This window comes from Mus musculus, chromosome 11, assembly GCF_000001635.26.
Source record: "Mus musculus strain C57BL/6J chromosome 11, GRCm38.p6 C57BL/6J".
Classification (NCBI taxonomy): Eukaryota; Metazoa; Chordata; class Mammalia; order Rodentia; family Muridae; genus Mus; species Mus musculus.
The window spans coordinates 56,065,245-56,079,906 of NC_000077.6; the positions used below are offsets into that span (position 1 = coordinate 56,065,245).

Consider the following 14,662-nt stretch of genomic DNA (forward strand, 5'->3'; position numbering starts at 1 on the left):
CTTTTTTCTCCATACTAAGATTACATGTATTTTTAGAGGCAACACTTCCTAACTGCACCCTCTGCTTCTCAGTCTGCCTAATATCTGTGCGCTATTTACTTACTTTGGACTTTAGAGCAAGTGTCACTTTGCCCTGGCCTGGATTGTAGCCTATCTGAATTATCTTTGGCATCTTAATTAGCATTCAATAAGTTAAATCACATTCCCCACAAAATAAATGTGCTACTAAGGGAGGAACCTGCCTGAAGACTTCATACCTGTACAACAAAGCACTCTATTATAAACTGCATTAAAATTTTTTATAGCCGCTAGAGAATATGAACTGTGTGTTAAGCACTTGCCACACATGTGTGAGAACCTGAGTTTGGATGCTTAGTACCCACACAAAGAAGAAATACAGCAGCATCTTTAATCTCAGTGCTCCAGGCTCCAAGAGACTCCAAGAAGCCCATTGGCCAGTTAGCTTGATGGGCACTTCAGTGAGCAAGAGAGATCCCCCCCTCAAGGTGGGAGGTGAGGACCAGAGTCCTAGGTTGTCTTTTATCCTTATGTTGTCAACTTGACTACATCTAGAATTAACAGGGGTCATGCTTCTAGACCCTGCTCTGAAGGAATTTCCTAATCAGATTATTTGAGATGAAAAGTTTACCCTAAATCTGGACCACACCTTATGAGTGGGTGGCCACTTATATAAGGGACATGGAAAAAGGAAGCTTTGTTTTTTGCCTGCTTGCTCTTACTCTTGCTGGCAAGTCTATCTACCTGTTGCTGCAGTCAATATTAAATCCAACTTCTTCAAAATTCAATTGTAGACTGAATCCTCCATATGCCTGGCACCAGACTAGGACTGCTGGGACATCCAGCCCCAGTGAACTGAACAAACAACTGCTGGATTCCTGGGTATCAGCTACTGTACACAGAAGAGACACATTAGTCCTGTACCTCACAAGACACGGTATGTATTGCTCATGATTTCATTCCTTCAACTTCTATCTCATAAAGCAAATGATGCAAAAGAGGTTAATTTTTTTGGTTTGGTTGGTTGGTTTTGTTTGTTTTTGCCTGATTCTTCTGTAGGATACACTTCCAAGGATAAGCTAACAGCTCACATGTTCACAGTCTTGGTGGTCTTCATGTATATGTATCAAAGCAGCTGAGGCTGAGTGACTAGAGTGACGGTTACACAGTCAGCTAACAAAGATGTCATTAGAGCAGATTTGGAACTGGGCATTCATTCATTGCTCATCAATTTATTCGCCCCTTTATCTGCCAGCTCCTAACTCTCTTTATAGTTCTGCTAGTCTTAGTACTTGGGGCAACAAAATCTTTTTCCCTGTTACAAAAAAATGGGGGGGGGGGGCAGGGTGCTTTGAGTTGTTATCTGCAAGCCACTTAATGATTATGTAAATTTGAACTAATCAGGTAAGATCTGGGAGAAATATAAATTTTTGCTTCTTTTATGTTTGGTTTTAAAAGAGAATTATGCTGAGCTTGGTGGTACAGGCCTGTAATACTAGCTACTTAGGCAAGAAATCATAAGTTCAAGGCCTGCTTGCACTACAGAAAGGGTTTAAGTTCAGCCCAATCAACTTAAAAGATCCTGACTTAAAATACATATGTTTTTACAAGCTGGGGAACTAGGTTCATTCTATAACACTGCAAAAATCTAAAACGAGAAAAAGAAAAGAGAAAATGAAAAGCAGTCATGGTAATAATGTTGCCCCACTCCCTCTGGTAGTGCCTAACTGTGTTATAACACTTTTTAAAATTAGGTATTTTCTTCATTTACATTTCCAATGCTATCCCTAAAGTTCCCCATACCCTCGCCCCCCCCCCACTCCCCTACTCACCCACTCCCACTTCTTGGCCCTGGCATTCCCCTGTACTGATGGCCGATTAGGCCATTTCTGATACATATGCAGCTAGAGACACGAGCTCCGGGGGGTACTGGTTAGTTCATATTGTTGTTCCACATATAGGGTTGCAGATCCCTTTAGCTCCTTGGGTACTTTCTCTAGCTCCTCCATTGGGGGCCCTGTGATCCATTCAATAGCTGACTGTGAGCATCCACTTCTGTGTTTGCTAGGCCCCGGCATAGTCTCACAAGAGACAGCTATATCAGGGTCCTTTCAGCAAAATCTTGCTAGTGTATACAATGGTGTCATCATTTGGAGGCTGATTATGGGATGGAACCCTGGGTATGGCAGTCTCTAGATGGTCCATACTTTCGTCTCAGCTCCAAACTTTGTCTCTGTAACTCCAACAACCCTGAGATCCCACGTCACACCAGTCAGAATGGCTAAGATAAAAAATTCAGGTGACAGCAGATGCTGGCGAGGATGTGGAGAAAGAGGAACACTCCTCCACTGTTGGTGGGATTGAAAACTTATACAACCACTCTGGAAATCAGTCTGGTGGTTCCTCAGAAAATTGGACATAGTACTACCGGAGGATCCCGCAATACCTCTCCTGGGCATATATCCAGAAGATGTTCTAACTGGTAAGAAAGACACATGCTCCACTATAGCAGCCTTATTTATAATAGCCAGAAGCTGGAAAGAGCCCAGATGCCCCTCAACAGAGGAATGGATACAGAAAATGCATTATGACACTTTTTAAGAACCAAGAACTGTCCTGAGGATTTTATCAGTGTTCCCACATTCCATACTGTGTTTATGAAAACATTGTCACTGTCCTTATTCACAAAGGAGGAAAGGGAGGGACGTAAGGGCTAATGAGCAAGCCCCAAGTCTCACAGCTGGCAGGTACACCCCATGCTCTCAGCTGCAGGCAGAGCACTTTCCAGGGACTAGGTAAAAGTGTCTTTGTCCTGCTTAACACAGGCTTGTGACTCCCATGAGCTGTCTTGCCCCTCATAGCCTAACATCTTTTCTGGCAGCAGGAGTGGTAAGTGAAGCTCACCCATGCTCTTCATCCAATAGGCTCTAAACCTGGTTCTTACTGCCTGCTCTCAGCGGTCAGATGAGCTTGGAAGGACAACTGGGTAAAGGAGGGAAGTAGCATGAAATCTTAGGAGAATAAGCAAATTTCTACTTTGAAAAGCGTCTGTGCAAAGACACATGGCTGCTGGTCTTTCACAAAAGTATCTTGGCTGTGGAAACAGTAGTTTCTTTATTCAGGTCTTGTCTTCCTTATGCTGAGTCCTTGCCTCACACTGGGGGCTCAGAGGCTGAAAACACAGTCCACCTAGCCTGTGGTTCTTCACTCATCACCTTAGGTCTCTATTGTGCTCGCAGAGCAGAGCAGTGCAGATGCTCCCCATGTTCAAAGTGGGCTGCTGGTTCTCCTTGTAGGGTTCATGAAGCCTTGCCCATCATCTCTGTGTCACCTTGTTCTTTTGCAGCTCCTTAAATTTCCTATGTGATTCAGCCTCTCTGCCAAGTCATTCATTCATTCATTCATTCATTCATGCATTCATGCATTCATTCATTTTCTCACCTTTTTGTTGGTTCCATCAATAATTAGAAATGTTCCTATAACATGCTTGGCATCAGAGATAGGCAAGAAGACAAGAAAGCATATATGCACCCTTGCTTTCAGGTCACTTACTGTTCTAGTTTTATTCTGTTGCTGTGACAGACATCAAATGACACTAAGGGGAAGAAAGGGTTTATTTGGATTATATTTCCAGGTCACAGTCCAACACTGAGGGAAGACAGGGCAGGGACCCAAAGGAAGAAACCATGGAAGATGCTGCTGGGTGGCTTGCTCTCTGGTCTGTATGCCCATACTCCATTAACTTTCTTATACAGCTAAGGACTACCTGCTTATGGATGGTACTGCCTGCAGTAGGCTGAACCTTCATGCATTATTAATAGCAACTACAGCTCACCATAGTCACTCAAACACAAGCCAGACTTGAGCAATTCCTCAGTTAAGATTTTGCTTTCAGATGACTCTAGGCTGCATTGAGTTGACAGTTAACTAGGACATTTGGGGACTTGCATTGTAGATTTAAAGGGAGAGAAAGAGAGACAGAGACACAAAGAGAGACAGAGACAGAAAGAGTGTATGAGTGTGTGAGACTATGATCAATTTTCATTTTGAGAAAAATCAATCAGGTTGCTTGTGGCAGATGGATTGGAGCTGACGAGAGTGGATGTTTTGGCTGTGATGAGCCAGAGAGGTGAGGTGGGTTTTGTGACTTTAATTTTGGTTTGTAGCAGAGACTGAAAATAAGGCCTCATGTATAGCAGTGAAACATTATGCACCAAGCTTTATCTCTAGCAATGACTTCCCCTTTGTTTTTGAGAGCATGCTGCCAACTGTGGCCATGAAATCTCTCTTTAGCCCAGACAGTCCATGTGTATCAGGCTCCCAAGTAGCTGAGATGACAGGCCTATACCATCAGTCTGGCAATATACTCTTGCTTTCTCTCAGAAATCCAACCCAACTCAGAGCCTTTATACACACCCAGTGCTCACTGCCGCACTGGTCTTCAGAAACCATCCCAGAGGGCCCCTTGAGGAAACTTGTCAAATCCCTCTCTTTGCAGAGCGTAAGGAAGCTGGAACAATTTTCCCAAGGCCACACATCAAATCTCTGATTGATATGAGACTCAGTATCAGAATCCAGAGTCCAACTCCTCTTTGTGAACTGCTGGTTCAATGAAGTATTGGAGACCTTTGTCCCCTTGTTTGTAACTGTAATCCCACAGTAAAACAGGAAAAAGCCAGTGATCAAGAAGACTGCAGAATGGGGAGGGATAGAATCAATACCCAGATAAACAGCTTCACTTTTTAAAGATTTGTGAGTAGGGGCAATGCACCATCTCTTGAGTGGGCAGGTCAGAGTTGGGTGTTAGGGAATCAGAGACTCTGGGACCCTTTGGAAAGTCTGGGGGTGAACCACTGGGCATTGTAGTTATAAGGAAAACATCTTTTCTGTTCCTTCTTACAAATGTTTTCTCTTCATTCTTATTTTATGAGCATGTACACACACACATGCACATCCACAGACACACACACACACACACACACACACACACACCCCACAGGGCTTTCTTGACTCGAGTTATGCTCTCCTCTGTGATCATGCTTTCCTGATCTATGATTCACCAGACACTGCAAATGGCTTTGGGGAATCAAGGACTTGGCTTTCAGACCTGGCTCTCCATGACATCTGAGATACTGAGTAGGCACCTGGTCTCTGAGGACTAGTTGCCTATCTTTAGCTCTCTGGGTGACCTGGGAAGTGATAAGTAGCTGAAACAGCCATTATTGGACAAGCATGTATTTTGACTTCATTTTCTTACAGTAATAAAAATAATCTGATAACAAGCAACACGGGGAGGAAGGGCTTCACTCTGTGCCTAGTTCCAGGTTCTGGTCCATCACAGAGGAGAAGTCAAGGCAAGAACCCAAGCACCAAAGCACATCAGAATCATAGCCAAGAGCAAAGAGAATGAATACGCCCTTGCTTACTCATCAGCCAGCTCTACTCCTGTGAGGTCCAGAGCCGGAGACCAGGCACTGGTGCTGCTGAGCCTTTCCAGGCAATCAGTTCCCCACAGATATGCCCACTGATCAAACTGCTTTAGAAATTTACTCAACTGAAACTCTCTTCCCACAGGATTCTCAGCTGTGTTACCAACGAGCAGGCTTTACATGGGATCCTCCCACAGTAAATAATGAAGATGCTGTTTCCTGGGTCTCCTCAAAGCCTTCAGATTCAGAATCTCTGACAGCAGACCCTCATGGCTTCCACTTTCCCAAATGGTCCTCACATGTCTTAAAGAACCACTCAATAATTCAGATGCCATTATATAGATGCAGTTTTCAGAAAATGCATTGCCCTTCTCTAACTATCCTGGACTTCATTGTTCTGCACTTCAAAATCAAAATCTCTTTTATAAAACTACCTCTGCAGGAGCCTTTGACCATACTGAACTATCAAAAGAGCACATGGATGAAGGGCAAGCAGCCACCTGACCGGAAAATCTGCCCTTCATTTTAGACCTGACTCACCAACCTTTTAAGGAAACCCTGTAATGCTGTTGAGTGTGTGTAATGACCGGATGGGGATTCAGGCAGGAAGCTTGTCATACCTTGATGAACAATGAAAGAAAGCACTCTGCGGGTCACAGACAGGAAGATGAAGATAGCCCAATGTTTGGGACAATGCAAACCTGGTACATTGGTGATTGAAGTGTCTAGTTTGCACAGATAGAGCAGTGAGCCTGTGCCTTATCATCCTTTGAGTAGAGCTGTATAATCATTCCTGCTGTTGTACGTGGATGCCCCCCTATGTATCTTTGTGCTTCCAAGATGTGGCAGCCAGCTTGGGATAAATAATCTTCTTAGTCTAAGTAGAGGGATAAGGAGGCACTGGCTCAGGTGATGATGTGAGACCTGCTAGATGTCATGGCTCTAAGTGCATAGGTTATGGCCACTGTGCTCTAGCCCAGCCCTGGTCTACCTTCTGATTATTTCTTTTATTTTGCTTTTATTTATGTTTGTATAGGGTGTGTGTAGTGCCCATTGAGGCCAGAAAAGGCACTGGATTCTTCCCAGAGCTGAAATTGCAGGCAGTTGTGACCTATCACATGGATTCTGGGCACCAAACTCAGGTTCTCTGTGTTAGTATCCAGTGTTCTTAAACTGCTAAGCTATCTCTCCAGTGACCATCTTACCCCTACCCCATATTCCCTTAGAGAACAGCTCATTCCAGAATTTGCCTGAATTTTGTTCTGTATCCTTTGAGTAGACAGACTGTGAAGACCCAGAGTGTGTTTTTTTTTTTTTTTTTTTTTGGCCTGGCCAGTCTGACTATGGCTGTGTCTTTGAGGCCTACTTTCACATTCTGTACTGTTTTGTTTTTCCAATTTTCACAAAACAAATTAGGTTTCTCTTTGAACGGGTGCAGGAATAGAAGCAGGAGGCCTATAAAATAGCTTGGATTTATGGCCCATCTCAGAGGCGACTTTTTTTTTTTTCCATCTCACCTAGGCTGAAATTACTGCAGTCTGTTCACTGCAGCTCTTTGGAACTTATTCTCCATTTAGACTGCGTCCTTGTAAAACTAGGATACAGAATGACACTGCAGTTTCTGAGGAACAGTCTGGAAGCCTACGCTGCGCCTGGCTTATGCACAAATTCAAATAGGTTTGTTACAAAGCTACTTCTATGAAGATGCTCGTTTTCCAACCCCTGAGATCTGCCATTAGCTCTGCACAGCATATACCGCCCGAGGGGTCCCAGGAGACCTCCATGATGCTTTTAATGATACTTTCAGGGCATTTAAAAGTGAAATATAAAAGGAAAGTGGTTATGCTGAGATAACCTGGATTTTAGCTCAGACTCTGTTTATTTCATCAGGACTAGATTAAAGCTCTCTGGCCTCAGACTTTCTCAACTGTCGGGTGGGAGGGGAGACCTCCAGGTGTGTTTTTGAAACAATGTTGCTTAGAATACAAGTGAAATATCTAAAAGTAACTATACCCGTAGGCAGCAGTGGCAACATTGTTAATATGCTGGCCATCTGTTCCCCTGATTTTGGGATCAAAGTACTCTAGGAATTCTGTAGGTATGGTCCTGAATCCAGAGCAGAATGTATTGAAAAGCTTATTGTTTGGTAATAGATCAAGGGAACAAGCATGGAAGAGGCACCGTGAAACTGCATAGGAACACTGTGCCTCTGACTTTGGGGGAGTCCTTGGACATGCTGCTCTCTGGGCTCTCTGGTCTGCAAGCCATGCCTTCCATGTCTGTGGTCTCCCTGAAGGACACACACACACATAAATACACACACAAATACACACACACACACACACACACACACACAAATACACACACAAATACACACACACACACCACTCATACACACACACACACACACACACACCACTCATACACACACACACACACACACTTACACACACACCACACACTTGCATAAACATCAGACACTCCTCACACACTCACACACAAATAGTTCTTACACAATACATTACTCTCACACACACATACACACACACCACTAACATACATACACCAGTCACATAGACACCTACCACACACTCGCATAGGCACCACGCACCACTCACACACACATACATATACCCACCATATGCACACACATTTACACACCACACACACATACATATCCCCACACACATACACACACATACCACTCACACATACCACTAATACACACATCACTCATATACATGCACATACATACATACCACATACTCACATACACAATACACATACACAGGCACACATGCAAGCACACCACACACTCACATAACACACTCACACACATATACTATACATAGTCACACATACCACATATAGTCACACATGTGTACACACTGACACATGCTCTCACACACATATTCACACACATATACGTATATTCACACATATAAACATTCACACAACACAGGCAGTTGCAACAGAGATCTAATGTCCTAACTGTTCTTTGCTTTTTGGTAGCACTTGGTAGAATCTTAGAACATCATAAAAGAACAGCTCTGTACAAATATGGCCACATGGGACCATGTGACCTAGGTTTGAGTGACCCATCCTTGGCTCTACTTCCTTTTCTTACCGTAAAACCCTCTCATCCTCTCCCTTAAGTCGAAGCTCTTCTTCTTTCTCCCTTTCATGGTACAGTTCATGCCCCAGTGCACATGAAGCTCATAGGAAGAGGAGATTCTTGCTTCCCATCCTTTGTAAGTACCAGCCATAAGGATGCTCCACAAGGGCAGATCATCATCAAACACCAAGTGGGCTAATCAGTAAGTTATCTACAAGTTATGCTATGGGAAACAAACACTAAGCCCCACAGATAAGCAGGTAGAGGCAAAAATAACTGTAATATAATAGATCAACAGTAGCTTTAGTTTAGAGTACATTTCTAAAGGTAACAGAAAAGGAAACAAACAGAAGGGTTCTCAACGGAACAAATGGCTGCTTTTATTTAAACCCCAACTACTATAAAGTCGGTAATCTGAAAAGGAGAAAACCAACTTCACAGAAAGAAATCAAGGAAACTCGGATGCCAGAACTTTCCGGTCAGGAGACATGCCTGTTAAAGATCAGTCAGAGGTGCTCAGTCCCAAGCTGGAATGCTCAGAGAATTAGAATCATATACCCAGACTCCTGTTAGAAAGCTGAAATCAAGAAAGTTAAAAAAAAAAAAAAAACTTGAAGCAGAAATGGGTTAGAAAACAGATTTTTTTTCTCTCTCTCAAACTCATTTTCTGATATTACCAAGAAGCACTGCGCCGACTCAGCTGGGGCTCTGGGGAACCATAGCCAAGTCTATGTGGACCAAGTGTCCCATCCATCCAGTGAGTTTGCGTGGGCTCTCTAATCAGCTTGCTTTACTTTTTGTTTTCCTTAGTTTTTAGGTTCAGTTTCTCAATCTAGAATAGGAAGGTGGTAATGGCCTGGGGGTAGGGAGAGCACTGGCAGTATTCCATGGGATGAGCCAAGTGCCCTGTTTGCAAACAGAATGTAAAACACCCTGTCACTATTGCTGTTTTGAGTCCCCCTCTTAAGTGTAGACTACATAGGTATATTCTGCCTTGCAAATACAGTCAGGCACAGGAGACGGGTGGCTTAAAGGATGGCCTCATGATTCATGAACAGGGGGAGAGAAAACCTTGAGCTTAGTAGATTTTAATCCTGTTTGAATGAATGTGAAGCTGATTAGTTCTTCTGTAGAGGCTGGCCCACTAGAGCGGGTGATGAAGAGGGTGGTGGGCATGTGGCCCAGTTGATAGAGTACATGACTAATATAAGTGATGCCCTGGGTTCAGTTTCCAGCACCACAAAAACCAAACATGGCATTGCATGCCTATGATTCCAGCCGTGAGGAGACAGACAGGAGGATCAGAAGTTTAAGACCATATTTGTATACAGGGCAAATTTGAGGCCAGCCTTGGCTACATAAGGCACTGTCTAAAGGAGTGGGGGGTGGGGGGGGTTTCACACAAAGAGAGAAACTTGTACAAGGTCACATAGATCCCTTCAATCGTTCTTAAATTCTGTTTTCTCATTTAAAAAATCACATTTCATATTAAATCATTTCTTGACATTTTTCTGCATATACACAATGACCTGTGACTGTACTTACGCCCTTACTCTCTCTTCACCACCCCCCACTGACCCTCCTTGCCCCCAATTAGCCCTCCCTCCCATCTTTCCATGTTTTTTTCCATTTAATCAAGGTGGCTTGTATTGTATGGGTTGGAACACCGGGTAAGTAACCAGTGGTCAAAAGAAAATGACTTCCAGTCTCCTAGCAACCACAAACCATCAATAGCTCTTCAGAGAAGTGTACCTCGCCCCTGCCCTGTCCATGGTGAGTGTGGACTGAGTCTGTTCAGTCTTGTGTAGGTATCCACAGTATAACAATATTAAACTTGTAAAAAGAGAAGACAATGCACAAATAGGCTGCTATCAACTGTAGAAAAATACAGGTCTGTCAAAAGAAACAGGGGGTCGTGACAGATGCATGCCAGGCCGCATGTGTTGGGTGGGAGAATGTGGTCTTCAGATGGGTAGTGGAGACACTGGTAACTTCATAACAGGTTCAGTCTGCTATCATTTGCAATTAGCTTATATTCACTTGGTGGTCTTGGTTGGTGATGCAAACACCAAAGCTAGTCCTTTGCAGTGAAAGGTAGGAGCCATCTATGGTGCCATGCCAGCGCACCAAAGCTGTAATGCAAGGCTCCAGGATGCACCTCACTTGGCTCTCCCGCCTTTCCACTGTGTCCTAAGGATGGCTCTAAGGTGTGAAGGCCCCTCTCACCCATCACAGCATTTCTTCCTGTAGGTGTTTTTCTAATGAGAGGCACTAACGACCCTGCCACATGTCTGGCAAACACGTTTATTGAACAAAAGAAGTGGAACCTGAGCAAGGAGGAGACAGTGTTTGCCCAGCAGATCCTATCTAATAAGAACAATGACTGCTTGGGGCCACTGGCCCATCACACTGTAGCAGCCATGGAACAATTAGCTTCCTGCCTCATGTTCCCATGTTAACCCAGGGGTAAGCTGACATACTGACCAAACACACTAAATTACATTGAGCACACTGTTCAACTTGAATGCCTAAGCTGCTGTCTGCACAGAGATTAGCAGCTCTTTGGTTTCTACTGCAGCCTCACTCTAGTGAGAAACCTTAGCCATCAGTTGCAAGAAAACCTTGGTTTCCAGGGAAAGGACTCCTTTTGTTTGTTTGTTTGTTTGTTTGTTTGTTTCAGCAGGAAAAGTGTTTTCATGAAATATATATTCTGATCATACTTTTCCCCTGTCAAAGTTCCCCTTTGATCCTCCCCATCTCCTTACCCACAGAACTCCACACCGTTTCTTTCTCAAGGGAGATAACACTTAGCAAAAAGTTATTGAAATGGCTTTAGGTAGCAGTTAGGGAAGCCTGTGTGCAGGGATGCTGGGCAGAGACTGACTGTGGGGGATGATGGTTGTTCATAAAGAAAAGATACAGAGCCCCGTGATCCTGATCCAAGCAGCCTCAGGGAGTCACTACACACACAATGCCAGTCAGGAGGACATCCACGACCTGAGTCTCTGTTCCATGCCCATGAATAATTTCAGGACATGGGAATTCAATTCAGATGGGAATCGGTGACTCTCAGTATTTTCCAGGTGTTTCTGTCCTGTGTGGTTCTGTTGCCAGAGTCAGACTGGATAGCTGATGTCTTGGGGCCCTCAGGATCACATCTACACATCGGGCTACCCAAGTCTGTGTCTCTTACCAGGTCCTGCATTTATGAGGAGAAACAAGACACCATTCTTTAGTTGAAGGAAACCACAGTGTGAAACAGAAAGACGTATGATGTGATGTGCAGCCATATGGTTGGTTAAAAAGAGTGTCAAGCCAGTATCTTGAAACTTTATTCCATGAGGATCCTCCTGCCACGACAGATGAATAGTCCTGAGAAGCAGCATAAGCAGGTGAGCTCTATTGGAAGCCTGAAGGTTTCCTCTTTCTTTATGTCAAGAACTTTCCAGTTGTCAGGGTTGGAATGGAAACTGGACAACAAAGAGTACAGCTGACTAAACTCAAAGGAACGGGGTCTAGTTCTCCTGGGGATGGGATGGTAGCATTGTGGGAGCATGTGTCAAGATTGAACCACTATGTCTTATCTCTCAGTACCATCATGTAGGTAGCATCTCAGGAGATGGCACAGCTGAGCAAGTGTAGGGGTGTCTGATGACCACTATAAACCCGGTGCACATGTGCCATTGAGCAAAGGAAGTGTCAGATAGACATGGACAGAGACATGGTCATCAGTCAGCACAGACCAAAGGCCTGTGGGAACTATCTTTGTTGTCCTGAGAGTGTACAAGTCTCCTTGTCCCCTCCTCCACTTTTACAAACATATCCTGGGGGCTGGAGAGATGGCTCAACATTTAAGAGCACTTACTGCTCTTCCAGATGTCCTGAGTTCAATTCCTAGCAACCACATAGTGGTGCACTCTTCTGGTGTATGTCTGAAGACAGCTACAGTGTACTCATATAAATAAAAACAAATAAATCTTTAATAAACATGCCATGGAGTTGCTCTAATTTTTCCATTGATGACGTTTCTGATATAGTAACAATCTAGGTGTATCACTTAAAGTGGGACACCTCCAGTTTCCACCACTCAGCCCTCTCTGGTTTTCATGACAATGAGCTTTGAGAAGTACTGGCTAGGTTTTTGTAAAATGTTCCTTAAAGTGGCTTTGTGTGGCTTAACCAAGAGCTATCAGTGTTATGAATGATAGCAGGGATGAAGTGGACTTATCACACAGTGCTACCCACGAATGATAATCTTGATACCCTGGCTAAGTCACTAGGGTTCTCTTCTTCAACGCTGCCTGTAGGAACCAATTCCTTAGCCCTCCACATGGGAGGGCATTCTGCATAGATCTGTAATTATTTTGCATTGTGTTTTTCTACCCATTTATTTATTTATATAGTCATTTATTAAAATAAATATGTTTGCGTGTTCTCAGTCTGTAATGCAACCACAAATACCATTGTTATGTTTTTGCCTAGGTTACTCAGGCTTGGTTGCTGGAAGTTCTACTGGTTTAGCCCTTATACCCATCAGATACCTCCCATTCAGTTCTCTTTAGAAACTTCCTAACTTCCTTGTAGTCCCTGGAGTTCTACAATTACTTGAGCTTTTCCTGCCAGAGTCCTAGGGCCAGACATGTCCAATGAAGCCTAGGTTCCTTTTACCATAGAATAGCATTCTAAAATCAAGATCCAGGCACTGGAAGTGATCCTTGGTTCTGAAGAGGCATTGCTTCGGGGTTCTTCCAGCAAAAGGCTCTAGATTCTAGAGAAAAAAGATCTTTAGTTAGGGTTTTATTGCTGTGAAGAGACACCATGACCATGACAACTCTTATAAAGGAAAACATTTCATTGAAGCTGGCTAACAGCTCCAGAGGTTTAGTTCATTATCATCAAAGTGAAAGTCAGACATGGTGCTGGAGAAGCACCATCTTGTTCTCCAAGAAGGAGACTGTGTGCCACACTGGGCATAGCTTGAACATATGAGACCTCAAAAACTTCCCCTACAGTGATACATTTCTTCCAATAAGGCCACACCTACTCCAAGAAGGCCACATCTCTTAATAGTGCCACTCCCTGTGGGACAAGCATTCAAATACATGAGTCTATGGGGGGGGGTCTTTTCTATTCAAACTATATGTGGTATGATAATCCACACATTGACAGTCATCTGCCATTGCTTCTGGGTTTGCATATCTCTGATTACATTTGAGATTGTGCTTTTAAGAATGTACATTGTGGGGGCTGGAGAGATGGTTCAGCGATTGAGAGCACTGACTGCTCTTGCAGGGGTCCTGAGTTCAATTCCCAGCAATTTCATGGTGGCTCACAACCATCTGTGATGGGATCTGATGCCCTCTTCTGGTGTGTCTGAAGGCAGCTACAGTACTCATATACATACAATTAATAAATGAATCTTTAAAAAATGTACATTGTAACATATCTATGCTTGCATAGATAGATGTTGATGCTTCTAATGCATAACCTACTGGAGCCTTCAGTGATTCGAAGACTGCATCTTGAAACCATCTATTTACTGATCTGTCTCACCTCAGCCTCCTCACAAAGCAGCTGTAGAATTGCTGACCTGTGACCTCATGATAAAAAGCTTTAACAACTGAAGTATAACACCTCTGTCATTTTCTTCTCGCTCCTCTTTGAATCTCATCTAAACACCATTTGCAGTGTGTCTTGGGTCATCTCCTCCTCCCTGTTCTCTAGAAAGCAATTATGCCAGACATTTACAGACGTTAGATTCCTTTTCACAGCTTCTATCTCACCTTGGACTCCCCAGCATTCTGATTGCTTTTTGAATACTTTGTAGCTCATGTGTTAGTGTTCTCTGTGATATAAGAGTCTACAGTTGACAACAGATCCAAGGAACTGTTTGTCCCACCCTCTGATGCTTTATCAGGTGCTCCCACCATCCCAAAGTTTCCTCTGAGAAGTAGGCATTTAGTTCAAATTAAAATAGGACATCATTATCCTACTATTTCAAGACAGAAATAGTACATTGGTGAATTCTATATCAACATACTCTACTTTTCCAATCCACTTTTGTCCCTACCTGGGAAGACCAACCGTGCCAATGAATGAA

General features: G+C 43.6%; 1 long non-coding RNA gene across 3 annotated transcripts in view; it reads left to right on the forward strand.

Annotated features, from left to right (window-relative positions):
• The window catches only part of LOC115485826, a 132,695-nt gene that overhangs the window by 97,257 nt on the left and 20,776 nt on the right, over window positions 1-14,662 (forward strand). For 2 of the 3 annotated variants that reach the window (XR_879865.3, XR_879866.3), the window contains 2 exons: window positions 813-955; window positions 11,759-11,954. This is a non-coding gene — a long non-coding RNA (uncharacterized LOC115485826). Of the gene's footprint in view, window positions 1-812; window positions 956-5,592; window positions 6,767-11,758; window positions 11,955-14,662 lie in introns of those variants that run through there. The other variant, XR_879868.3, reaches the window with a different exon arrangement.